Source organism: Xiphias gladius, chromosome 20 (assembly GCF_016859285.1).
Source record: "Xiphias gladius isolate SHS-SW01 ecotype Sanya breed wild chromosome 20, ASM1685928v1, whole genome shotgun sequence".
Classification (NCBI taxonomy): domain Eukaryota; kingdom Metazoa; phylum Chordata; class Actinopteri; order Istiophoriformes; family Xiphiidae; genus Xiphias; species Xiphias gladius.
In genome coordinates this window covers 17091180-17119098 of record NC_053419.1, presented here as the reverse complement: position 1 = coordinate 17119098, position 27919 = coordinate 17091180, and the positions used below count along the sequence as shown (strand labels likewise).

General features: G+C 40.9%; 1 long non-coding RNA gene across 1 annotated transcript; it reads right to left on the bottom strand.

Annotated features, from left to right (window-relative positions):
* Positions 1-1926: 1926 nt before the first annotated feature.
* LOC120806281 lies at positions 1927-27357 on the bottom strand. The gene is made up of 3 exons (XR_005709671.1): positions 26896-27357; positions 18030-18258; positions 1927-2015 (listed from the first exon to the last, which is right to left on the bottom strand). It is a non-coding gene; the product is annotated as an uncharacterized LOC120806281 (long non-coding RNA).
* Positions 27358-27919: the final 562 nt, after the last annotated feature.

Genomic DNA, 27919 nt, shown 5'->3' with positions numbered 1-27919 from the left:
TATCTCTTTTTATTGTGGGTGTTTTTCAGCTGAGGTGCAAGGAAATAAAAAGGAGAAGTGGACGAATCACTTTATTTTTGAAAATTCCCATTTGTTCCTTTCATGATGTTTTTTACGCTACCAGACAAATGAACTTTTAGATTCATATGGGTGATGTCAGTCATATTCTTATGTCAGAGAAAAGTCACAATAGTCAACGTATTATTATCCTGTTAATATGTCTTTGAACAAGTCTCCAAACCCACACCCGCTCGCTCATTGGAAGTTGGTCATATATAATAATACCTAATATATAATACTTTTGGACAGATTTATATTGGGACGACGTTTTTTGTCCCACTGTATGTGTGCTGACACTTCAAAATGCCTTCTACAATGGCAAAGACGCACAAGCATATGGAAAAATAGTGCCTAAACCAATAGTGGTATTGTTTGTCCTGTGACACAATCACCTACACACTATTAATCTTGAGTTGAAAAGTTGACTCTCAGTGTGAACGTGGAACGGCTGCACTGAAAAGTAGCAAGTCAAAGGCCACAAATTTATCTCAGCAGGGAACTGTTAATCCTCATCTGATGTGGAAATGATTAGATAACCAGCAATGTCATAAGCATCCATGAACAAAATCACCACTGAGAGTCCCTCAAGCAAACGTGTGACACACCTGGACTGTCACTTCTGGCCAGCTGCCCGAATAACTTGTTTAATTTTGGCTCAATTTGGGCAGTCCTTAATTGACCTTTTACTGACAAATGTTCTTGCACAACTGCGCTCTTGCACAATTATCTGCCAGTTGGTGTGTGTCCACTGGGAGCCACAAATCATGTGAGAAAATGTCACGATACTAATACTTTGGTGTCCTCTGAGAGAAACTCTATTGGATACACACCAGGGAGAAGATAAGTGCAAATAAAGTATGAATGGTTTGTGCATATCCGGTGTTTTCTATAGGGTTTTGGATGGATCAGCTGGTTCAGTTGGTGCACTCTGCTACTGTATCTTTTGACAGCTGTGTCTATTTCCCCAGTGTGCATGTGTGTTTTTAATATCTGTTCCATAGACTCACATTCTTGGCATTGCTGGGAAAATGCCCCGCTATTTCTTCGCGTCGAGCATGTTGCCATGCAGTCTGGTGGTTTGCGTTGCTTGTGGGATTAGGCGTTTGGTCGGTGGTTTAAATCTGACTCTGATTCCGACTCAAGCTTCACAAAAACTTCGAAACTGATGTAAAGGTTTGAATCATCAAAATGGTGAACTTCAGCGCCGGTTAATTTGTCTTTTTGCCGGGGAACCGTGGTGAGACAAAAGGTCCCTCTCAGCGGGGTAAGAGAGTGCTACAACTATAAAGTTAGAGAGAGAGAGAATGTTGTAAGACTACAGTTATACAATTTCAAAACATATGACTCCCCTTACGCCTCTCTTTCCATTGAAATTTCCCTGCCGTTTGCTGTGTCACATTTTCCCTTCTCAGTCTTTGTTTTGTAGTGCCGCCTGAGCACATAGGGCATCAACAGTCTAATACATAATCCGTGTACTTGAATGCTGTCTCATGACCTTTATAGCGAATCTGATCTCCGTCCCTTTGCCTGATTTTGTCACTACAGGTGAAAGGCCACACAAATACACGTGTTAAAATTATCTGTTTTGGTTCATCTACCAGTCCATCAGTCTGTGATGTGATGTGATGTAAAAACAGGAAGGGACATGGGACAGGAAAACTGTCAGCAGATCAGGTCTCACAGCAGCAATCCCAGCAAATAGCGGGCAAACAAATAGTTAATAATATATCTGTCACAGAAAGCAGCATCAACAAAACCAGTATATGGCAAACTTCTTCCCTTGATGATTCTCACAGTCAACACTGCTGTCATCATTCTGTCCTCAGCAAAGATGAAAGGTGTTTAAATTGCTTTTATCTTCTCCTACCTGGAATGACTTCAAAAAGAAATTTTCCCCCGTCATCGCCGCTGGTTGGATGCTCTGTAACTTTGTTTCCAGGTAAGAAAATGGCTCCCTGTGGAGAATAAAGAACGGACTGATCAGAAGCACTAGACAAGTCCCACACATTTAGGTGAACATGCTGATTCACTGACTGCCTTTTGGTTAGTAAATCGGGTTAGTTTCGTCAGTAAATGGTTTGTAAGGAATATTTATGTTGAACCGATCGACCAAAATACTATATTCTCACTGTAATGTATTGTACTGATTCTGTGTGCTCTCAAAAACACATTATCATGTGTTTAATATTACAAGACATTTTCAATATTTCATTTTCACTGTTTCATGTTAAAACAGTGCCAGGAGTAGGACACCTTTGATATAGATTTGCCACACGTATAATGTGCATATCATTATTATACAATAAACTGCACATTGGCCATGAGATCTGGCACATACTTTACTTTGTGCAGCCTGCACGACAGCTGTTCTCTTGTAACATCAGCACTCCCGAGCTCAGCAGCGTTCAGCTCTCGGACATCATCCTGGGAGAAATTTGCTTAAAACACTAGCGTGTTTGTCAAAGGATTTTGCATTGTCATATGTAGCTCTGCTGGCCCTGGAGGTGGTGTATAGTTCCCCAGGGACGTGTCTGGATGATGGAGCTAAGCTGTTATAAAGTGTGGCAAAGTGGCAGCATTATAGAGGATCACCATCTCCCTGCCCACGATGATACGGTACATCATCTGCGTGACACTTAAGGCCAGAGATTTTCAGCTTTGAATAATAGGAGCATCAACATCACAACAACCTCACAACAACCTTAATGTCGAGACTTACCGTCTGTTAGAAATCCTTTGTCTAGTTGTCACGGAGCACCAGAGATACCATAACTAATTATTATGCTGGATGTTTAAATATTTACTGTGCCTCTAATGTTGCTGGTCACAGGAGGGTCACAGTGGGTGTCTGCAGATAGCTATGAGTCTTTGTGGGTCTCATTAGCGATAGCAGTGGTGGAAATCGTCTGCATTTACTGAGGTACTGTACTTAAGCACAAATCTGAGGTACTTGTACTTAACTTGAGTACTTTTCCTTCACTACATTTCAGAAGCAAATTCTTACTCCTCTGCATTTGCATTTAATTATAGTTATGTTATGCTGATTAATATTTCACCTATAAAACACATGTTAGCCTTATGAAATATTAGACATTGTTATTTATTAAACTACCCAACAAGATATAAAGCACTTAAAAATTAGGCCACATCAATCAGCTGCAGCATTAAAATGCTGCTTTCACATTAATGCAGTTATAATAATCCACTAAAAATATAATCATATAACGCTAATAGGGGCCATCATGCTGCCTAATTTTAACATTTTAAGTATATTTTGCTTATAAGACGTTTGTACTTTTACCTAAGTAAAATTATGAATGCAGGACTTGACTTTTACTTGTGATAGAGTAAAAGTATTTTTACATTGCGGTATTGCTGGCTTTTAAATGCACCATTAGATAATTAATCGTTAAAACAACTGACAGAAAATTTCAGCATCAATTTTGATAATCAGTTAATTGTTTAACTCACTTTATTAAGCAAAAGAGTCAAAAATTCACAGATTTCAGCTTCTCAAATGTGAATATCTGGTGTTTTTTGTAGACTTCGACAATTGTAAATTGAATATGTTTGGGTTGGTTGGACAATACAAGCAATTTGTACAACATGTCCAGTTGGGCTTTGGGAAACTGTGATGGCCATTTTCTAAACTTTTTTTTGACCTTTTATTGGCCAAACATCAGATTGATTGATAAATCAAATAATCACTGACTGCAACCCTACTGAGAGTAAAGCATCTGCAGTGAGAGACTACTAAGGCTGTAGTCTTCCATTCGACTGGTTGATTGGTTAGTCCATATGTTCTTGTCCGACCAAATTCTCATTGGTTGGACAATCACCAGTGCTACTTTAATAAGGAGAAAAGTGCTAAAGAGTCGAGCGTAAACTTTGCCAACAGCAATTTTCATATCACAGCTCAACAACCAACATGGCATATCATCTAAAATGGGGAAGGCTAATTTGTCTGCGTTAGTGTGCTCTGTCAACTTTCATGTTTAACACTTGAGGCTTTGAGTGTATGTTCCTCAATCGCTCTTGTGCTGGTATCACCAGTTGATATAGATATATTTTTTGGAAATCATACGAATACGGGCAGGTTCATGTTGGTCGGCTCTGAGTCTGTTGTTATCATTTCAGTATAAAAATGATTCGGCTAAAATGATTTAATATGCTGCAAATACTAGCTTTTTATGTTTATTTATAATTCATTAAGGCTACTACGGCTACCAGGTAGACTGCACTCAGTGCACTGTGGCTGTTTTAGTTAATCTAGAGATAACCCGCAGATTTTATTTTCCCTGCGACCAATCGATTGGTTGAAGATTATGTACGGTTTCAGTCGACCAAGATTTTCTTTGTTCGACTGCAGCCCAAGAGACTACATATTGTAAACTGGATGCGCCACACTCTCGGCAGTTTGGTAACCAAGTAAATTACCGAGTACTTTGCACGTGTTAATGTGTTATGAGAACGACATAGCAGTTACATGAATTGGTGAGTAGGTACTTTGGAGTTTAATATTCTTTACACATAAACACACTTCACTTAGCACGCAAATACCTCACCTTGTCCTAATTACAGGGACTATAAAAAAGGATTAGAACATAACCAGCTGCAGGTTTGCAGTTTATGCAGTCAAACAATGACTTTTCACTTGATTAACAACTGGAACCTGAGTTCCACAGTGCTGCATCTGACAGTCATTAAACTGACCTCTATCTGGGTTAATGCTAATGAAGACAAGATGTGCACCGGTGACAGCATCAGTATTAAGGACCCACACACACGAACAGGATCTGAGAGGCAGTCAGTTTCCTTCCTGCTGAGGGAGAGAGCTCTTTAATGAGCCATAACTGTGACAACCAGGAAGTGGAAACCCTACCTGAGGCCCCAGATGAAGTGCTTTTAACGGGGGTAATAACGATGGGACAGATATGCTCCAAAGTGGAGGAGTGAGGGAGAGAACGAGCCCGTTTGATGTGGTTGTCTGAGAGAGAATCTGCTTAGCTTCAATATCTCGGGATTAAAAGCAACTTTAAGGACTTTTTTTTTTTCATTGAACACAGATCTTTTTGTCATGCACAGTGTACTGATCCCAGGGAAGCAGGAGATGACTGAAGTGAATCGTGTGTGGGTGAGATAGACCTATACATGTGTGTGCCTCTTGTATATATTCTTGAAAAAGAAAGGAAGGGCCTGTGTTGTCCCTCCATACTGTGAAACCGCAGCACCACAGATATTCCTCTCCTCCACCGCCACACTTTCCATACTGACATCCCCTGGTGGCCTGTTGTTTGCTGCAGACAAACGTAACCACAGACAGAGTGATATTTACCCAACAAAGAGTACGACTGTCTGGCCCAACCCAACAGGGCAAAAATAAATTATTTTGGGGTGTTTTCTGCAATTTTATAATGTTGTTAACAAGGATGAGGTCATTTTTGGAAACTTTGTTCTCGAAGAAAAAGTTACCCACGCATGCAAAGTTATGGACACGGGAGGCTCAGAGAAATTCGTCTGAGGAAAGTGACAGCAGGAGGCTCAGGCTTGCAAGCAGCAACCCAGCCTGTCAGGGGGACTGTTTCCGAGTCTGTGTCCAACAGCCTGCACCAAATGAAATCATATTTGTCGTGTTTTCTCAGACTGCAAGCAAATACCGGAATTCTGACTGTGACTCCAGCTGTCTCAGTTCAATGGCCTCTATACAAGTTTGTCTGAACTGCCTTCAAATATAGTGTGTGAACCCGAATGTGACGTTCTCTTTGGGTCATAGACCTAATATTTTACCTTTGTGAACATGCCACATCCACATTTGTTTGACTACACTGTCAGTTATTAGGTAAATGTCCATGCAATAGTTCACCTCACTGTTTGCTGCAGCTTTGGATGTTTCATTAATTACTGCATAGGTCAGACAGGCTTTCTAATGATAGGAAGACACTGTGGCAACCTCTTGTACACCATGGCACATGATAGGCTATCTATTGTTAATGTCTACATGTTGGTTTGATGGGTTTACACCATTAAAGTCGTATTCCCTCTTCACGATGAAGAAGAAGAGGCTTAAAGTCTCATGGGAAATAGCTGGGGCCGGAAAATTGTCCCAAAAGTCCATCACTATACAGTCAGCTACTGTGGCTAATCCATTGAGCCACTTTCAGTGTTTGCCTTACGACAAGCATTTGAAACGATTTATGTAAAACTGGAGTTTAATTGGAAAGCTTTAGAAGGCTCTCTGTGCTTGAACTTTGTTCCTGTTTCCCAAATGTCTGCTTGTCAGTTAGTCTAGTTTAGTCTTGCTGGCAGAACCCATCAGAATGGCCACAATAATGTAGATAAGACACAAGTTGAAAATTACTGCAAATTTTCTTTAAACCTACAATATTTTGGCAGCAGAAACAAGCTGTAATCACAACACAGACATTTAAAGTTGATAGTCAGAACTTTCTAGCAGCAAGAGTTGCTTAGACACCCAGCAGCTGCAGAGCAACATTAGCATTCACTTGGTGAATCTAAGTCTAATACTCACTCTCTTTTAACTTTGTTTTTTGGTCTCTGCCAACTCATAATGTAAATATCTGGTTCTGCAGTGGCTAAATGCTCCACTATGTTCACCAGCGAGTTGCTAACTTAGTCAGTCTGCCATTAAGTGCTAGGAAGGCATTGTACAGTGGATTTCTAGAGGGTTAGTGTAAGGTAGGGGCCAGGTCAAGCATTATAAGACACGACCAGCTAGGAGTAGGGATGAGGTTAGGTTTATGCTCACAGGGAACAGAATGCTCCCGAGCCTGGGACTGTAATGCCCACCCTGAAGGGTGGTACAAAGCTCGGCAGAGCTGAGGGGAGATGCAGAGACAGGTGACCGTTCGCTGTGAGTTCATCACTATGGGCAACTCCTTTCACATATGCGTAGTCATGTGATCTATTTTTGATATAAAAATGTTAAATATAGCAGCTGTAAGAACACTGGAATTGTTCCTGGAGACTGTATCCCTAGCGTGAAAAACAGGTGTTCAAAACTAGTAAAAGAATGGATTTATTTATCAAGTCTGATGTGTAAGTTAAGAAAGAACCTTAGCTTGCTAAATAACGATCCGGTTTGATGAATTAGTGAAGACAACAGGGAAAATGTCAAGATAATAAAATGCAGAGCAATATATTATGGAGCAGAAATTGATTTCAGATTGCAAACATATAAATGCTCTCACTCAAGTCAATTAACCTGAAGTTATTGGTGCAATAGGTCATGTAAGTGCTCATTTAACCCGATCAGCAGTCTTTTTTTAAAATCAGTAATTACTGTTCTCCAGCTTCAGTGACCTCTCAGACACAGGAAGTCAAACTCAGAACGAGACCAAGAGATGTAACGTATACTTATCTGTACTATATTAAATGTGTCAATGCGTTTATTCTTTATTCTTTATTCTTTTATTTTCTATTCTCTATCCGAGTCTCTATTTTTTGCCCGTACCAGTTATAAGACCTGCTTGTTCAAATGGCAAAAGAGTCACTAATGGTTTTCTGCTCCGATCGCTCCACTGAGTCCATCAGTCCAATAAATGTCATCATTATTCCACAGTTATAAAACAGGTAGTTCTGGTCCTCAACTCTAACTGGCCGAGCCACGTTCGAAAGCCACTGTAAAATATTCAGTGAACCCACAGCTGCAACTGCCTAAAATCCACTGAAATATTAATGTGCCAGTCAACTGGAATAGCCTTGAAAAAATGGAGGATTTCTCCATTAATTTTTATTCCTTTGATGAAGGAATCGAGAAGGTAGATGGTACATGATAAACAATTATACTGAGAAGACTGAAATTAACAAGAGAGGCATTAAAAAGTTTGGGAAATCACAAAATGAGTGCTGGAACCGTTAAACAGAGTATGTGAAATACAGTATTTGCTAACAACAGTAGTTTAGTTAGAGTAGCAGACAGACATGGCAGATTTTAAAAACAGTAACCCATGAAGTGGTCAGTAGTTTCTTGCAGTGGGAAAGGTCAACCTGTGTTTGGAGCAACTGACTGACGTATTGGTCTGAACATGGTCTGAACCCACTTCTTAGTCTGTCGAGGTGTTTTTGTTGTAGTGCAGCAGAAAAAAAAAAAGGAAGAGATAAATCATCACACAATCTGGCTTTAATGCAGGAAGACTTAATGAAAACCACATAATCTCTGGCACTAAATACAATCACAACCGTGACCCTTTCTAGCAAAACGTTGTGCAATGTACAACAAAATCTGGGACAAAGAGGTATAGTAATTAGGCAGACAACAAGGACAAGAATGGTCTCAAGTATGTTTATTTGACGCAGTGAATCCATCAAAACCAAAAGATCCCTAGGACAAAAAAAAGCAAGAAAACCTACGGCGATTTTCGTGCAAGCAGCTGGAAAACAAACAACGTCCTGTCACTTTCTTGTTAGGAATACCTGTCACCGCTCTCTGCTGCTGTCGTTGCCTGCTGCTGTCACTGCTGCCTGCTGCTGTCGCTGCCTGCCATACAGTACCATCTGCCAAAACCAGTGCTTGTTTTTTAGAAAAAGGAAAGTACCAATATCACTTCAGCAGAGCCTCTGAAGGAAAAATTTCAAGCCTTGAAATATCAGAAAAGATATGAAACTGAATAATTCAAAATGAATGGTTGTTACATTGGTCTGTTTTTCTTTTTAGAAAACTATAAATCTTGAAATCTCATATAATGGAAAAGGATAGAGATTAATGGCTACACAGTCCTCTTGGCATGTGGAAAAAGTAATGCCTTGAGAGGAAGAATTTAACATTTCAAGAATGTTAATAACTTGCAGTGTCTACCACCTATTGCTGCTCAATTCAGTCAAATAGATGAATTTTGACCTTGTGGGACGCAACTACTCACAGTCACATTTTGACGTGCTATTTAAGGATATCTTCATATTTATACTATATATCCATAGGCAAACATCACAGTGTATTGACATTCAGTCATAGAATGTCTTTCAGTGTTTTTATATATATAAGTAAAGTCTTTATGTAACCTTATTAAAGCCAGAGTGCTCCTTTGACTTTATGAGCTTTGTGGATTTATCTTCTCCTGAGGCCAATAATATACGAAACATGTTTAGACATAAAGTGCGGTGTCGTTGTAAGGGCATACCGTGGACCACATTTATTTCTGATTGGGATTAATCTCAAATTGTTCTCACAGTTCTCAAGTTGTGGTATAACCTGTACCCAAGTGATAAAAATTCAAATTAAGATTGTAGTGATTTCTTTTTCACCGCTAATGGCAATTCACTTTACCAGGTGGAGGCTCGAGCATGCACATTTTTCTATATTAAGTATTATATTATGCACACAAAGCGTATGTATGTGGTCTAATCTCCAGGTAGGAGTTTCATTCACGTTTCCAGTTAAATTAGTTCATAGCTTATTCGTCCGAACTCTCGCTTCCAGTATATTTCGACTGCTAAAACTAGAGAACAGCTGCAGGAGACATTACTACTTTGGCTTGCAAAGTATACAAATACCTAACCTCAAAACAGACAAGAGGTATATTCCTGCTCATCAACTATTTCCACTGAAACTGACACGCAACTGGTTTAGCTGTACTCCCAGTTAGAATCTCGTCACACCTTTAAAACTAGAGCACAGCTGCACCGACCCCAGGACAGAGGGAAGCCATATTCCTATTCTTGCACTGTAGTGTGCTCGTGTCCTATACTGTTTGTGTGTCCTGTCACCAATATCCAAACGATAAATAATAAATAACACAGTGACCCCCCCTGGGTACCTCAACAGCAGCAAGTCTGAAATCAGTCCACGAAGAATGACGTGGTCCGCGGTCAGCAAATTAGACTTGACTGTCACTGCGATGTTTTATTCAGCCAGAGAAAGAGGAACAGATGAGTAAAAAAAGACATTTCTTTGCAGACTGCCTGGAGTCTTACACGCTAAACGTCGCAGAGGCTTGAAGACAACTTCCCTACCCTACAATGTAGACTCAATATACGGCATAGCTCCTGAGCTGACAATATGACGACATTAAGTTTAATTATATCAAATGAACGACACTGACTGAAACAAGGTTGGAAGATTTTATGAATGTATAGACGGCACTCTGTGTATCTGCTCCCCACATGACATACAAGTGATGCTTTGAGCTACGTGGCCTTCAGAGAATAATGAAAGACATAAACTGTAGTAAATTAAAGGCATAAACATTAAATGGTCAGAGGTGAATGGCAGGTACCCAGAAATACAGATAAATATATTAATATGCAAGCATAAATGTGTTTAGTATATTTCATAACAATCTGTTTGCAACATTATGGGATATTTTGCATCTAAAATTTAGTTTTAGAGGAGAGCATGAACAAATGATGAGAACAGGAGCTCTTCCTCTGGGGAGCATTAATATCCACAGAGAATTCAATGTGACCATTAATTTTCAAGACACCTTGTCATGGACCAGAGTCTTGGTGAAGGTGAAAATCTGTGTACAGGCGATAGAAGATCAGTTTTATTACGCCATTTTGCAAAGTACCGAGATTTATAGCTTTAATGAAAACACATTTACCAGACTGTGCCCTGTTAGGCCCTGTTTGTATCAACAGAGATGGTATAGTACTATAATACTAGTGTGTGTACTACCAGTCTATGTACCATTACCCTCTAACCCGGGAAAATAAATATGGTCAGTTATTGTTCAGGGGGGATGAAATCCCTCTGCGACAGAGATATCAGAAAACATTTCAGATAAAAATGGGAGCTTTCTGATCCAGTAGTTCTGCATTAGTGTGATAATGCAAGGTCATCTGTCAAAACATCTCTGGATTCTGTTGATGGGTTATGGTGTGTTTCTATGTGTGTGTGTGTATATAGTGTGTATGTTTAGAGTATGTGTTGTCTGTGTGTGTGCGTACAGTATAGGGCAGGACCAAGTCCTTGTGGGCTGCATGTTTTTCTGAAAACAACATCACTTCAGCTACTGGCCTCTCTAAAAATGAACATCGGCGACCTGCGCTGACTTAACAGAAACATTTGAGATGCAAGGCATCATGAAAAGAAATGAATAAACAGTCCCCAGGAGCAAACCTCTTTTGTGCATTTCTGACACCTGACGCTGCTCTCAGACCTTCCCCCAGGGTGTCTGAGAGGACACAGTGGATTACATGCCATGAACTGATACTGCTGACGCACATTTATGTCTGATAAGTCACTTCTGTCGCTGACTGGGGATTGACAGAGCAGTGATACATACTGTAGTAACTTAACACAGTTATTTCAACATCCAGTAGACAGAGAGCAACATTAACATTAATTTGGAGTTGTGTTTCTGTCCACCTAATCGATCTAAGTCCAATATTCACTCTCCCTTTAGCTCTGGAGAGCTTTTATTTCTCTTGGTCTCCATCAGCTCCCGTGGGAATCTTTTTAGCCAGTAAATGCTCCACTATGTCGACCAGCTAGTTGCTAACTTTGCCTTTGGTGCTGAGAAATTCGCGTAGAGGTTTTTTTCGTTCCTTTTTTCTTTTTTCTTCTGCTGCAGTTGAAATGACACAGAGGGGCCTAGATGACCAAAACAATGAGCTAAAAGATGCTGAAATGCTCCAAAATAAAACTGCAGTGTTGAATGGTAGTTCCCTGTGGGTTCATCACAGTACCTTTCACATGCTCCTACAAGTGATCACGTGATGCATAGTTAATTTAACATATTGATTACAGCTGCTTTAGGTTTAATCTAGCAAAACTACAGGCATTAATCAGCGCTTACTTTTCTGTGGGTTTAATGCAGAAGCTAATACATGTAGCCAATGGAAAGTGAAGTGTTTAAGTCAGACAAGGTCTCTGCCTCTGGGATACCAGCAGAAACCGCCGTGGTGTGTGAAGAATGTTGATGCGATTCAACACTCCATACAGCTCCTGCACCAGCTGTGTTCTCGCTTCTTGCGAGAAAACGTGCTCCCCCAGTTGTACAAATACCACTACACCTGCACATACCTGAAATTCATAGCAGCGCCCTGTTACCACCTCAGGTATTGCAGACAGAGAAAGTGCTCAGAAAATTGAACCTGCAGGAACTTGTTGCGAATCCAGTGAAAGTCAAATGGCTCTTCCATCCATCAATACAGAGCTCGTTAGACATGCAGCTACCATACAGGAATCGAAGGGAGTAGTGTCTGTATTTAGTCTGCGTACTAGGGATACTGAAATCCAGAAGTGTCTTGCATAAAGGATTTATTTTTTTTCCAGCTCTAATGTATTGAGCCTGCTGGAGAGAGTGTCTGTGCCTAAATATTATTGTGAGATCAAAGCAATAATGTCACGAATAAGATTCATTAACTGACATCAGAAGGCATCCAGCCGCACATGTGCATGTGGACTTGATGTGGCATTCAATGGGAAACTTTTGTTCGGATCTGTATTCAGAAAATGTTGTCAGCCATGCTTTTAATGACGTTGGCAAGAGATCGTTTGGATAATGTCCACATTATTGTCTGCATTCCTCTGGCGTTCAAATGCGATGCGAGTGAAATCATATGTGGATGTGATGCGACTCACTGGATCCCTCACACTTTACATTAAGTTTGCATTCTGCTATGATCACATGGTACCGTAAATGTCACAAGTGTAACCATCGTCTGTTTTTGTCAGTGTCAAAAGTGACTTCACTGTCTACAGAGCTACGGTACAGTGTTAATGTTTCATCTAAGCAGCAGTACGACGACAACAGTCTTTGCAGTGTGAAAAATTATAGAAATGCAGTGGCATTTTATTTACCTCCGTTAAATGCCAAGGTCAAACGGCTTTCCAGCTCTAGCAGGGAAAACAAAGGATTTTTAGTGCATGATTGCACTGTTGCATTGTGATTCAATGCAATCTCTCATTAAAGCCACCTACTTTTCTTCAGATAATTTTGTCTGGCCCCCTCACACTATGAATATTAAGTAACCAACATGCAAGTCTTGTTGTGGCTAGAATTGTAATATCCTAATCAAATTTTAACATCTCTTTCATTTCTTAATACATTATAATGAAATGAAAATGGTTCAATGTATTCATTCACAATTCTCTCATTCATTCATAACGTTACTTCACTTACTCCCCTGTCATACAGATACAATGCATAAGTGGCTTAAATTACTATAATCATTCTATTTCACCCACTGGATGAAGTCTGTCTTTGTTTACGGCTCAGCCAGATTAAATCTGAGTGCATGTGTGTGTGTGTGTGTGTGTGTGTGTGTGTGTGTGTGTGTCTGTGGTTGTTTGTATCTGAGAATGTGAGTGAGTACATGCATGCTTGCATGTGCATACATCTCCATGGACGAGTAAGGGCAGGCAGATGGCATGTTGATGCTAAGCCCACACGTGCCATACCCGACGCATGCTTTTCAGCGACCCTTCACCTCCATTTGACTCCCATTCTTCAGATTCCACATGTCGCTCAGAGAGGTTTGGCCCCACTGTATAGGACACAACAGGGTCCCCTGTATTGACAATGATAATACGCTCTCTCAAGTAATGTTACCTACAAACATCAGAATTCCTCTGAGCGACGGCATGCGAGAAAAACCCTCATATTAGCTCTGTAGAAGTAAGTTAATAAGTTATTCAATGCTAGTACTGTTAACTATACCAGTTCAGCACAGTATGTGTACTATGTAATGTGTATTGACTTGAATCACTTGCTCACTTGAATAAGGAATAAGCCTGGAGAATATTCAATTTGGCTCCACTGCAGAGCCTGTTGTGTTCTTCGAGGGTTTTCCAATCTGGCACCCTTCTTGACAGGAATTTGTCGGTGTTTCCAACACACTCCATATGACTGTTACCAAAACAATTTATACAAGCCTTTTCTGATCTGCCACTAAGGTTAAAGCAGCTGTAATCAATAGTGCATAATGTGCACTAAGTAGCAAATTGGCAAATATTTCTGACACAGCCTTTGCGTCTGAAAATGTGACAGTTCATGTCTAAGCAGTCTGAGCGTCTGTGTCTGGCGTCTGTGTTTCCAAAGGCAACAAACAAGGGCAGATGTTCCTGCTCCCACCGAGGAGGCAGCAATTAGGCTAATGTGACAGGTAACAAATGGAAACTTCACAACACGTTCTCTATATGGCATCACACCGCTCACACTATGTGGTTCATGGCTCAGGACCGCACAGCACACACACACACACTCAGTGAGTTGTATCTTTGTGTGTATGTGTGCTTTTTTGTGTATGTCTGCCCTGATCTTGAACATCAGCGTTATGGGGATTGGAACAATTTCAGACAATGCTGTCTCTCCTCTTTGCCCTTCTTGTGTTCTTTCTTTCAGGATGCTGGAAACTCTAGACCAGTTATCTTGTATTCTGTTGGGTACTGGATCTTGTTAGGGATTTAGTTGTTTTTTTTTTGTGCTGTTCCATGCTGTCTGCTTTGGAGGTCATGGAGATTTAAGGACTTTGAACATGCTGCTCTGTGCCTGACCTAGTTTTATTGAAATTTCCATTCTCTGCAAAAAGTAGCCGTTTTAGGTATCTGAAATTTATGTTGGCTTTTTTTTTCAGAGGTGGGGTAAGGATGGAAATTTGCAAACCATAGAGGAGTAGAGTGTTCCTCAGGTAGGTGAAGGCATATGGACATTAATATCTTATTATATGTCTGGGTAGATAAATATAGACAGCACCAAGAACTAAAACACAACTTTAAATACGCTGCTTAAGAACCGAGAGCAGTGAAAAAAATCTCCTGTCCCTGTATCTGGCCAGTGGCCCACCTTCAGGTCCGGAGCTTTAACCTTCAGATACTTCTGCTGCTGATGTGGCTTGGGTTTGGCTGAGCTGAGCTTGCTGGGAAATCAGCCAGACAGAAAAGTCTGGGTAGATGTGCAGAATGAAGATTTCAATTGTGCTCTAGTATTTTCCCATCGAAAAAGAGGATGGTGTTAGGTTGGAATAGATATTAAAAAAGGTTGTGGTTATGTGTGTGGTTTTTTTTTTTTTTTTTTTTTTTTTGAAGGCAAAGAAAAGAGCTTTTGGTGTGAAACAACTGACTTCTACAAATGCAAAGGTGGTAACATGGCATGTTAAATAAACGAGCGGTTACCAATGACTGAGTAAGGGACCAATCAGAAAATAACTGCTAATTAATAAAAGGATAACAGGTAGACTTTGAATAACTCTGAATCAAGGATGATAAGTTACTTGTGAACAGACTGCTAGATACAATGTTAATGAATTAATATCTAATAATTAGTTCCTTGTGCATATCTCTAACCTTTGGACAGAGCCAGGCTAGCTGTTTCCTCTTGCCTCCAGTCTTTTTGCTAAGCCACGCCTGTAATCGTCTCTTGGCTGTAGCTTCACATTTAGCTGACAGATACGAGAGTGGTATCGATCTTCTAATTCTACCTCTCAGCAAAAAAAAAAAAAAGCCATTTAGAGTATTTTCCCAAAATGTCCCACTACTCCTTTAATATCCCTTGTTATCTGGATTCAGTTGTCCCTGGCACCGGGACACTAAATCCCAGCAAACAGCCCTAAAACAGAAGTAGCATAAATCAATGAGGACAGCCTCTAATTTATCGCAGTCGTCAGTTCGACTTCACCAAATTCCTTGTGGAATTAATTATTTAATCCCTCCTCCTCCACATTTCCACATTTCTGTGATTTTGATTTGACGTGAGAATCCAAAGTCTGTCTGGCTGCTTCTTTGTTCGGTCTGCACATGCTCGGTGAGGGGGGCTGCCTGGTTACAGTAACGTTAGTGACGGCCTTATTGTCTGCATCACTCATTGTCTCCTCTTCTTTCAGTATAGCTTTGTGTGTTCGGCCTCAGTCCAAACAGGCTCACAACAGTTTACTTTGACTTATAGTCAAACAGTCAAAACAAGCGGACTCATTTGAATGAGAGTCAGATCTTGTTATCTCATTTGGCTGTAAGATGCATCTGCTCTGTAGCCCCCGGGTGTCCACTGTTGCAGAGGCATGGCAGTTTGTATATAATACAGGAAATGGAGCTTGAGATAGAGACAGATGGTTTTTTTGTTTGCAAAAGCACTGAAGAGTAATTTTGTACTCACAGAAGTAAATCCTGAAAGTGGGATACAAAGTGTCGTAGAATCCCTTTAGTTAGTCAACCATCAAGTTTTATATTGTTTACCATTAAATAAACGTGTTATCCCCATTATAAGCTAATGCTGGGGATAGCAATCCTACTGCCATGTACTACTATTTTTTTTTATTTCATTCTGGTGTTAGATTAGTAGTTTGTAAGGAACTTTAAGGGCCACCATGTAGAAAATAGTTTGGCTTCTCCACACTGCATAAATTAAAAATACTGTGTACTGGTGTATATTTGGGTGCATCTGCTAAAAAACAAATATATATTGTTTTGTTTTTATCACTCTATGTCTTATAGTTAATGACAATCACCTGTATCTTTAGCCTGGATAGCTGTATTTCTCTTTCTCTGTGTTTTGATCTTATTGTGTAAAGGGAAGCGACGACTTTGGCTGGAGACACACTAGAGGATTACCTTAGCTGCTGAAAAGCATATGTAGGAGTTGACTCCTGGAGGGGATGTAGGAGGGACTCCCACATCCCCCCGAGATATGGTTTTGGGAGTCCTACATCCCCTATGTTGTGTTTCAAATGTTTCACATGTTAGATATTGTCAAACTGATGTCTCGGCATGTCCTGAGGTATGCGGTGATTGCAGATTCAAAATAAGAATCACATGATGATAATTTTGTGACTTTTCTGACTTTTAATGAACGTTAGGGTCATTAACAGACTCATTTATTGCAGGTCTTCTAGAAACACATTTTTATATTTATATAATATATTCGCATTGACTCCTGGGCAGGACAAAGGGCTGTGTGTCCAGATGTGAATCTTTTCTGCTTCTGTCTCCGTGTGCCACTGAACGGGCATTCTTGTTCCTCATCAATTAACTTGACTTGGAACTGGTGCAGCAGCTCGCACAGCGCATGGGGACCAAATAATTCCCAAATATGTCCACCGGCAGCATCATTACTTTGTTAATACTGATGAATCAGAGCGTAAGCAGCATTTTACTGTTGCAGCTGATAAGGTGGAGCTAGTTTTAATTATATACAGTTAGCTGGCTTAGTATAGTGGTTCCCAACGTTGTCGGGCCCCTCCAAAGGGTTACAAGATAAATCTGAGGGCTCATGAGATGATTAATGAGAATGGAAAGAAGAAATAGCAAAATTCTGCTCCACAAATCTGTTTTGAGTTTTTGGATATTCTCTGCTCTTTGCTGTTTAGTGAAATTGCGGATAATTTTTCTTCTTTAGGCATAAAATAGTTACTTAAATGAAACCATCTGAGAAGTTTAGAGAGGAAATCTCTTTAATAGGTAAAAGACATCGGAAAACATGACCAAAAAAAACCAAACATTTTTTGCAAGGGGTTACAAGCTAGAAAGGTTTGGAACAACTGGTTTATGTTCTGATAATACAGCATCTTTTATACACTTTTATAGGCTTGTGTTTTTTATTAAAAATCTCAATCTTTAAAGTAGCCAGGAGCTATAGTTGTCAGATGTAATGTAGTGGAGTAAACTGTACAATATTTACATCTGAAATGTAGTGGAGTAGAAGTAGAAAGTAGCATAAAATGGAAATACTCAAGTAAAGTACAAGTACCTCAAGAATGTCCTTACAGTATGTACAGGACTTGAATAAATGAGCTTAGTTGCTATCCACCAATGATACTTAGTCAGTATCTCCAAGTTCTTTAAGTTTTCTCAGTAAACAAGTAAACCGACTGCTGGAATCCTATTAATATTGTAAGCTTGAACAGCTCATTAGAGATAAAATGGGTTTTTTGATTTAGCTGACAACCATATAAAAGTGCTGTTGGAGTATTCAGCCCAAACTCAACGATCAGTAAGTGATATTTGTCAAGTGTGTGTGATGCCACGATTTCAAAAATTAGCTGGGATTAGTCTTTTAGTGTGCTCACAGCCTTACCAGGGCTTTGGTCTCCTCCTCGTCTTTGTAATAGTAGAGCTGGTCCCCTCGCAGCACAAACCAGCGGCTGTGCCAAGTCTTGACAAAACCTCCTTGCTTCCTGAGCCACCCACACCTGATGACTTTCGGCCGTGCCTGCCTCTTAACTTCCGTGCTGGCCTGACCTCCACTGCGCTGGGGACTGCTGTCGGAAACACACTGGTCGCCCATTACAGCAAGCAACTCTGATCTGCAGACAGGCAAAACAGTTTAAATCTGTTTAGATTTACACAAGTTGCAAGTCCCACGTAGCCCAAACATAAGGTAAACCAATACACTCTGCAAAATATTCCAGATGATGCAGAATTCATAAATGTCCTCTTTCCAAACTCAGTATGGGCATTTAGAATAGAAATCATACGGAAGACCAGTGAATATTAAGTTTAAAGTCCCAATATTCTGAAAGATTTCCACAAACAGAATGTTCAAGGAATGTACTGGAATAATAAAGCCTGACCATTATAAATGCAACCATTCAGCACATGTAAAGTGTGGCCGCAACAAGTCTGTTCATTTTCCAACATTCATTCATTCATCCAACATTTTTTTTTTTGGATTATCCTGATTGACTGGAACATTATTTCTGAAAAAAAACAACAACACATTGCTGTGGAGTTTCTCAAATGTCATTTGTCATTGCTAACAAAATTCATGGTAAGTAAATGGGATTTTTTATTTGTTTTCTTTTTGTGGTTTAGATAAATCAACCCCTTAACAGGAATGTATGGCTAATTAGCTGCGGTTTGCCTTTTGTGGAGAATTGGAATTTGGGACAGACAGAATTGAGTGTTGCGATGAGACAACGGCAGAAGGGGAAATGTGGGTGGAGGAATTCATAATGCAGATAACAAGACCACAGACCAAACCTCAAATCTCTTTTTTTCTTGTGTCACCCTCCTACGTAGGTTATTCCCCCCCAACCCCTCGTTTCCCCAAATTTATGATATCATAATATACTTACTATGTCATACAGCCTGCAGGCAAATGTCTTTGACTGCACCTAAAGCCTTCAAACCACCCTACACATATTGTTTACATAAGCATAAGAGATTGTGTATCATTCAGTGACATATGCTACTACTCGGAGACTGCTGCTGTCAGCTTTAAGCATTGCCATGTTATCAGAGGCTCTGGTGGAGCTTGGCTTGGTGGACATCCAAACAGCCCACAGGTCCAGATGGGGACCAGATGCAGCCCAGCAGCGTTCCAGGCAGCGGTGCTGCAAGTGCAGCAGGACTGGTGTGGTGATTTCAAAGGTTTGTGGGGTTTCACGCACACAGGCCTAGTAAGCGTGTCCTGTATGCATGTGCATGCAGAAACCTGCTCACTCCTCTGCATTCCCCATTTATTTTTTCTTGTTTTTTTTACTTGTTTTGCATTGTGGTGGCCTTTTTACTTGTTTTGCATTGTGGTGGCCTTCTGTTATCAGCCTCTGCTCCGCCTTTGCTCCATGTTCAGATTAAAGAAAAAAAAAAAAAAAGTGCAGTTCTCTTACTTCCACAGCAGTGAAATCTATCATCTGAGCTCAGTTCATTCAAGGACTCTTCGTTGTGTAGGATAATTTAACACTAATACTGGAGCGAATCTCTTCTACTTCCTACATACTTTCTGTTAGCTTGAACAATCTATGCGTACACATATGGACACACACACACACAGCATAAATCACGGTCTAGGGTTGGTATACATATCTGTTGTTGAAGTCACCTGCTGTGTTGCCTGGTTGTTGTTGTTGTCTGGTGCCACAGCACCATTGCAATTTCATGCCTCCTGCACAGGGCCTAGTTAACTGCACTGCAGGGACTGGCCTGTGCTCCTACGAATTGAAATGGTAAATAACTCAGGGGTTTCTTCATGTGAATAACTTGGAGATGGCTGAGAGTAGAAACACTATTTAAAATTTACAATACACTGTGGTCTAGTCCAGTGGTAATGCATTGCTATACAGGGACAGAAGGCATACTCATTACTAAATCTATAATTTATTTAAGATTATTTGAAAAGTTAGTGGTTCTTTGACCCATTCATTCATAGCATGATGAATTATGACCTTTGGAAAGTTATTTTTCCTCATTTTTAGGTTCCTGCAAAAGGTCAGTTTGTAGGCTCTATCAAACAAATCTAGTATAATCAAGGGAACTGATGTATTAACAACAGCCATAATGTGATGAATACTACTTTTTTTTTTTTAAAGGAAATTGCAGGACAAGCAGCTACGTTCATCCTGAGGATTGGAAGATTACACGCAGAAGAAGACGTACAATCTTAATGATCTTCACCTCTATATTTTCTAAGGTCTTGGTCTAGTTACAATATTGATCAGTTTTCAGCTTGGAATCTTGTAAAAGAACCAGCCCGAAAAGAAAATATCATTCATTTATCAAACCAATTTTCATTCTGCATACTAGTCATATGGATTCCAAGTAGGCTGGATACTGTTTTGTTTTCTAGATTCAGCAGTCAAGGTCATTTAACTGTCCTGAAATACAGGATTAACACTTACGTGTTCTCTACTACAGTTGCATGAAAAGCTGCTGACTATGAAAAAAAGGTTTGCTGGATCTGATCATTTCCGCATTGACTCACTCTTCTGACTTTTACAGTTTGGGAGCCAGCACAACTATCTCAGACCTCTTATAAACATATTTGTGCAAAAGTTAGCACACATGTATAATTAATAATAATTAATCACAACGATAACATTGGGTGTTATGAGGGGCTAAGGAGTTTGCTAGTAAAGCAAATGGATTTGTTCAGTTACCCAAACTATGTGCGACAACAACCTAACAAGGGCTAGATCAAGATAGCTGACTGGTTTTTAAACCTAGGTTTCATATGTAGCCATTCTTTTTGCAGACAATTCTCCTATAAACCTTCCATGATGGTCCCAGATGTGGCTGCAAGCACATTTATGAAGCAACTGCAAAGACTTTGCAAGCAGGCATCACTAACGGACTGTTTTGTCCATTCAGCAATTTGAAAACAGCCTCCCAGAGGTGCATCCTGTGTCCCTGTAAAACACCTGTGCACGCGGCTGTATGTGCCGGTTTCTTTCTCTGTGGCAGTAGTGTCTCTTTCCCCTGAGCCTCAGTTTCCAAAAGTAAACAGTGGAAACAGATATGTAATAGTGGTGATTTTCCCCGACCATTACAAGAAGATTAGAAAAGAAATACTGCAAAGAAAGAAATAAGATATCTACTTTACCCAAGGCAGCCTGAAACATGATGACTTTTCATGAAAGGTAGTTTGAAGAAAAATAAAATAAAATAGAAAAATAAATGTCAAATATATCAAATTAAACAAGACTTGCATTCAAATTGCCAGAGGACAAATTTTACAGTTAAACTTTTTACATACTAGGGAGAAAAGTAAATTGAGGTTGTCATGAAGCCCTCTTCATGACATCAAGCCTGATCTCTGGAATAATAACTGTGGCAGTATAATGGAGGATTTCATTTCCAAAGTGGAAATGAACAGTCCATATTACCATCTGCTCACGTCAAGTAACACTTTAATCTGACATTCAAGACTAAGAAAACCCCATAATTTTTCTCACGGCAAGCCTGAGAACTTTGACTATACTAAGAAGTCTGTGGGAAGAGACACCCTGACCTTTACTATAAACAACAACAGCTCAGTATACAACACAGACAGCCACACACACACAATACCACAAACACATACTGTACACTCACTGGAGAGGACAACACAAAGATAGACACTTATCAGCCCCCTAAGGTTTTGTGGCATTCACTATGATTTCCTAGCGGGATGCAACATATCTATGGCTCTGTGGCAGTCAAAGAAAAATGAATACATTCCAACCCCACCAGTAAAAGAGAAAAGAAGGGAGGAACTTCTCTATGAGGTGTAAGAATCTGTCTCCATTTGGGCACAGAAGTATTGTGATGATGGACCTATGCATAATAATAAAAAGAAAATGGGCCCTGTATTCTGTGGGCTTCTGTGGGATGATGCACACTTTAGGATAATTCACCATATGCAGGTTGAAATAAATGGATGGCAGCCTGTTCACATTACTCAGCCAAGTTTTTTCTGCAGGTGTAACTGATGCACAATATTGTGGCTACATCTTGGATAACGTTATATCAACACACTGAAGGCATAAGGATATCCGGAGGTCTAAACAAGAAAGGGAGCTTGATGAGACTATAAAAATCTCTGAAATGTGATACTGCAGACCTTCTTGTCCACACAGAATCCGTCTCACAGCATCAGGAGGTTGCTAGCTGTCTGTGCATACAGAGAATGTTTGTTCTCCATATGGGAAAGCACTGAGGCTAACAGCACACAAAAGCCTCAACTAGTCTGAATTGAGCCAGTTTGGAGAAAAAGAGACTGAGGCCTCACTTCACAGTCTGGCTCATCTTTTGGGAAAATAAAGTTGTGCGAGGGAAGATTTTTTTTGGGGGGGGGGGGGTAAAAATTCAACAGTTACCTAAATCGTACATTTCGGCTGCAAAGAAAATAGCATTCAACTCCCTGCCTATTGAGACTATATAGACTGTTGCCTAAACTGTCGAAGATTTTGGTGTCAGACAGGGGAAGTGGCAGGAAATCTTCTGTGACCAAAGGAAGTGGCTGGTCAAAACAGCAGCAAGGGAGTGCTCCATTAAGAGAAAATTGGGCTCAACAGACTAAGGTCTACTGCCTTTCCCATCCTGTGGTTTGTATAAAGCATCACAGACCGACACGGTAAACATAGATGTGTGTTAGCTAATGATCAACTGCCAGTCTCTTTCAGTAAATAACACTTTTTCAAAACATGTCGATAAAAACTGCTAGTAGAAATGAGCGTTTTGTGTTCATGTTAAAAGTTGACAATGATCAGAGGAATGCAAATAATCTCGTGCTTGAAGCCTTAATGATTCACTGATAAATAGCAGGCATGAATTCTTTATTCATATCCTTTAACGTGTGGCACGGTGCCACTACCACCTGTCTGTCTTCAGTCCTGAGTTTTACATTTTCAGCAGCTGCTGTACTCCACATTGGCCCGAGCGCTTGCCAGTATTCCCTGTGCCAACTTTCTTTGGAAGATGAAAAGGTCAATGGTGCGTGAAACAGGAAAGTCACCATGGTGGGTCAAAACAATGCTACCATTTAGCCTTATCAAGTCTGATTTGACAGCTAGAATTGTATTATCTGTCCATCTATCTATCCACCTATCTAAGTAATTAAGCGACAGATACTCCACCACAAAGCTGACAGTAAGATGTGACTGGCGCTTTAGAAACATGGGATGCGGTGACTTCCTTATGCATACAAGTCAGCACGTTTGATAACTGATTGAATCCACCTGGCAATGACAAAAAACTGTGTTTCTGTTACCAACCATTTCTGCAAGGCTAATTCAGATCGGAGCCAATAGTTTTGACAAAGCCTATGACTCCCATTTGTTTGTGTGTGTACTCAAACCGCCCTAGTAACCTGCTGACAGCAAAAACACCACAAAAGTCACAACAGAGGAAACATGAACTTCACATTGCCAGTCAGTGCTGTCAACCCTTTAAATATCCCTAAGCAACCTTCTCCATTAAAGTCTGCACAGTAGGGCCTCCATGACCCGCATGTGTTAAAGACAAATATAACCCTCTGCTACCAAAGCTGCTACCTCGAGAGCAGTCTGTTTCTGTTAAGACTCCTGCTGAAAAGTTACAGAGGTGAGAGGAGGGCATGTTTCTTGCTGTGCTGTTGCTGTGCTAATCGCTGGAAAGGATGTGAAAGAGGAAGGGCTTCAGAGCAGTCACAGATGGAAGTACTCACACACACACACACACACACACGCACACGCGCACGCACATGCATGCACACACAAAAAAAAAAGGGGGGGGGGGGAACTGATCCATTGCTCCATCCAATACACGCACAAGTCAGGTCTGTCAAGATTTAATGCTGAAGGGGGTTACAGTGAGGTTGGGATCTAAGAAGCATAGCCCATGATCAATCACTACCCACACAACCCACTGTGAGTCACGGAGACATATGTGGACGGATGGAAGCAGAAAGAGAGGAAGGGAGGTGAGGCTGGGTGGTATAATGGATCACAAACACAGAAGGATCAGTTCTTCGAGATACATTTTCTGAAATGCCTAAGAAACCCTCACATATACCCTCACGTATTGATTCATACAGGCTTTCCAGTATGAATCAATGTGATGAGTCAGGGTCTATTTTGTCTACACACCGCTTTACACGTCATATGTGGCCACATTCATAGTCTGCAATGCAGCCCTTCTGGTGTGATACACTCGTTACCCCCTCACTTCCACTGCCACCCCTCCCTCTCTATTTTCCTCAATACCATGTGTCACAGAACGTCTGGGATCTGAGTAACGGTTCTGGAGAGATGAGGGTGAAGACTTCACACTGACCTCTGGCTCATTCTCCATGTGTCTGACAGACTGAATGGACAACTGAATGGAGGATACTGTTGATTCGGATTTCTTTTGTGAGGCAGACTTGTGAATACGGCAGGACATTTTCTCCACAAAATAAGATACACAAGGTTACAAAGAAGAGAGGGCGAACTGAAAATCACACCTGTGATCATAGTCATTTTCTCCAAGGATGTTGCAGTAGCAGTTTGGCGAAAGCTAAGCTGATGCATTTTAACCTTCATAAATGTCACCTTACTGTAGATTCTCTGGGTGAGCTAGCCTGTATCAGGTAAATTTAACAGAAGTTAAAGGAGTAGTTTGACATTTTTACAATTATTCACTTTTGGCAGAAAGTTAGATGAGAAGTGTTGAGTCCATCCTTCAGAACATCAGGACTCGCGCATTCGTTTAGTGAAGTGTGCAGGACGCAAAAAGTAAAATTCACATCTGTTTATTGAAATACAGCAGAGTCTTAAAGCCGGTTTCTTTTAAATTCATAGTAAGGTAATATATAAAAACATATAAAAATAACTCTTCAGAAGATACCACTTTCATGTGTGCGAGGGGGTTATGTGCTAGACTATTGCTTGCCTTTGAGCAGTTGCCAGACAACCATTGGAGATTCCAGGAAGGTAGTGCGCCTAGCAACAAAATAAAAATGGAAAATTGTCAATTTTACACTCCAGTTTTTTGTACAGTTTATACAACTGTGACATACCACGTCAATTAGTGAACTGTAGAAGATTTTATTACCCTCCAACAGAGCCAACATTGCTTCCCTCTGTTTCCAGTCTTTGTGTTTAGCTAAACCAACCAGCTGCTGGCTGTGGCCTTATGTAGGACACAAGAGTGGTTATCCATCTCCTCTTTTAACTGCCTGAAAGTGAATAAGTGCAATTCCAAAACGTTAAACAGTTCCTTTACCGATAAATTATCCAATGCGATCTGAACTCTAGCTTTGCTGCAGTTTCAGTCGTCCTGGTCCCCATCCCTTCCTCTCTCTTAATAAACAGATATCACAGACCTAGACCTGGGAACAGTCGAGTGCAGCAGCTGACATGGGGAACCTGATCCCTGGGCTTTCCAGCAGCATAGCTTGTGCACTGCAGACATTCCTGGCACACGGGGTTCATCATATTCCTCCTTCCCTCCGTCTACCTCAGCTCATGCCCTGTTTGCCTCCATATCTTTCTTTTACATTAACACACCCCCCTGCCATTGTATCGACATTTTCCCTCCTCGTCCTTTCCTCCCCTTCTTTCATTCTTATTGTTTGAAATCTTTTGTTTTTCTTCTCTTCTGCCTCCTATTCAACACTGCGGGTATGCTGTGCGTATTTGCAGTCATCCTCACACATGCAGCACAAATTAGCACATTAATCCAGACATAACTGAGTTTTCTTCTCTGTTTGTTCAGCCGACAGCCAGACAGGGTGTCAGTGTATTAGATGGCACATGCAACGGTCTCACCATCTGTATGTCCTGCACAAGAATTAGCAAGTCCTTGCAAAATGCTGGTCAAACAGAGCCACTGAATTGTAATTATGTGACTAAAACCTACCTGAAAAGTACAGAAAACTGATGCTTTCCAGCTGTCCAACAGTTGTTGCTATAGTTACCCACAGTAACTTAGTGTTTCAGTTATGTTGTTACAGGCTAACACTGTTGCTAATATGCTCTAGATAAAGATTATAGCTTTTAGTCTTTTTCAGAATGTGTTTCATAGATGCCCAGCCAGGTGCGACATAAATAGAAAGTTCTGCACTTACCCCCCCCCCCCGGTGCATCTCTACTCCAATCTCAATATGACAAAGCTGGTGACACAGCTGGATGAATTCCGTCACTAGTTTAACACAGTGGAAGTAGATCACGTTAATGAACCACTGACCGAACGATCAAGTCCATCAGAAAAATGAGCGACGCTGGAAGTTTGTTTGAAGTCTGAAGTTCAGTCACCAAAAGCACTGATGTATCAGATTGTTTAGTATTGTTTAGTAAACTGAAAGCACTTGCCAACCTCCTCTGCTTGTGGTCTAACAAAAGTAAATGAAACACATGCAAAATATTAAATAGATCTGGTAACCCCAAAACACCAGCCAATATCAAACATATTTCCAAGTACTGCCATGCTAGAGAATGTGATGTTGCTACTGCAATTTTATAAGTTCAGCTCCAGGCATACCTGCTCAAAATGTAAATTACATAACTGTAAGTGTGACTACATCCTTCTAGATTGGACCCGTCAGTCAGACCGTTTGTCTGCAGCATCCTTAAATTCCTAATACATGCCAAAGTGTCTAGTTATATGTGAATGTGCCTCAAGTACAATGGGGGCACTGCCCCAAAATCACCAACATTCAGGTAAAAGAAAACACCTCAGAGGCAAAACCACTGACCAAACTCTTCAACATCAAACAGCAGACTCACCGTTCAAATGAACAGCCTTGTTGAATCCCTCAACTGTGACGTGTCGTGATGCACAACTGTTTTATCCAATCCAGTGACAGGCAATCAATCAGCAACAGCAGAAATCCCGGTTGAGACAAGCTTAAGTTGTACTCCAGCTCCGCTGCTGCTGCTGCTGCTGCTGCTGCTGCCGCTGCCGCTCTCCTCCTGGACTGACTCAGTGTGTGCTGAGTGGATTGACTTTAGCTGAAGCCCAGACAAGCTGTTAAAAACTTTTCCCCCGACTGCTCACACCATCTGTATGGTGAGAAAGTCACTGCTGTGGACGGGATGGCTGTCGCGGCCAGCACAGTCACACGTGGGGCACAGTTACAGTGGGAATCCACCCAGACACATGCACATCCACATGCACTCACACGCAGACACACGCTCTCACCCAGCGCCGGAGCCTATGCAGTCCTAACTCCCCCAGTCATCCTTGCTGGTGAGACGCTCACACTCACAGTGTGAGAAGAGTGTGTGTATGTCGGTTACAAGGAAGAGGAGGAGGGGGGAGGAGGAGGGGAGGAGGAGGGAGGAGAGAGGGAGGGGGGAATGGTCTGTGTGTGTGTGTGTGTGTGTGTGTGTGTGTGTGTGTGAGACAAAGCATGTTTGAGGAAATCTTAAAATGAGAGCTCCAACTGAGCAGTGCTCCAGCAGCGCAGCAGACTTTCTCTCGTATGTCAGGTTACACACAAGCACCGGAGAGTCTATAACTCTCACAGCGTGTTCCACTCTTCTCAAAAATGTCAACAGCCAAGAACTGACCAAACTTTTCTATGGTTCATGATGCGGAATATAAATTCAGAATTTTCCACACATGATCTGTGAGTGTACAAACACAGAAAAATGCCCCGGTTGTAAGGCCCCCTCAAGATGACACATACAAATGACTGCGTGCATGCAGCCTGACAAACATTTATTCAGTGACTCGATCCTCACTTTGGTGACAGACCAGCTGTATACACACCAGTGGAAAGCGCATCTTGTTTACTTGGGAGTGGTC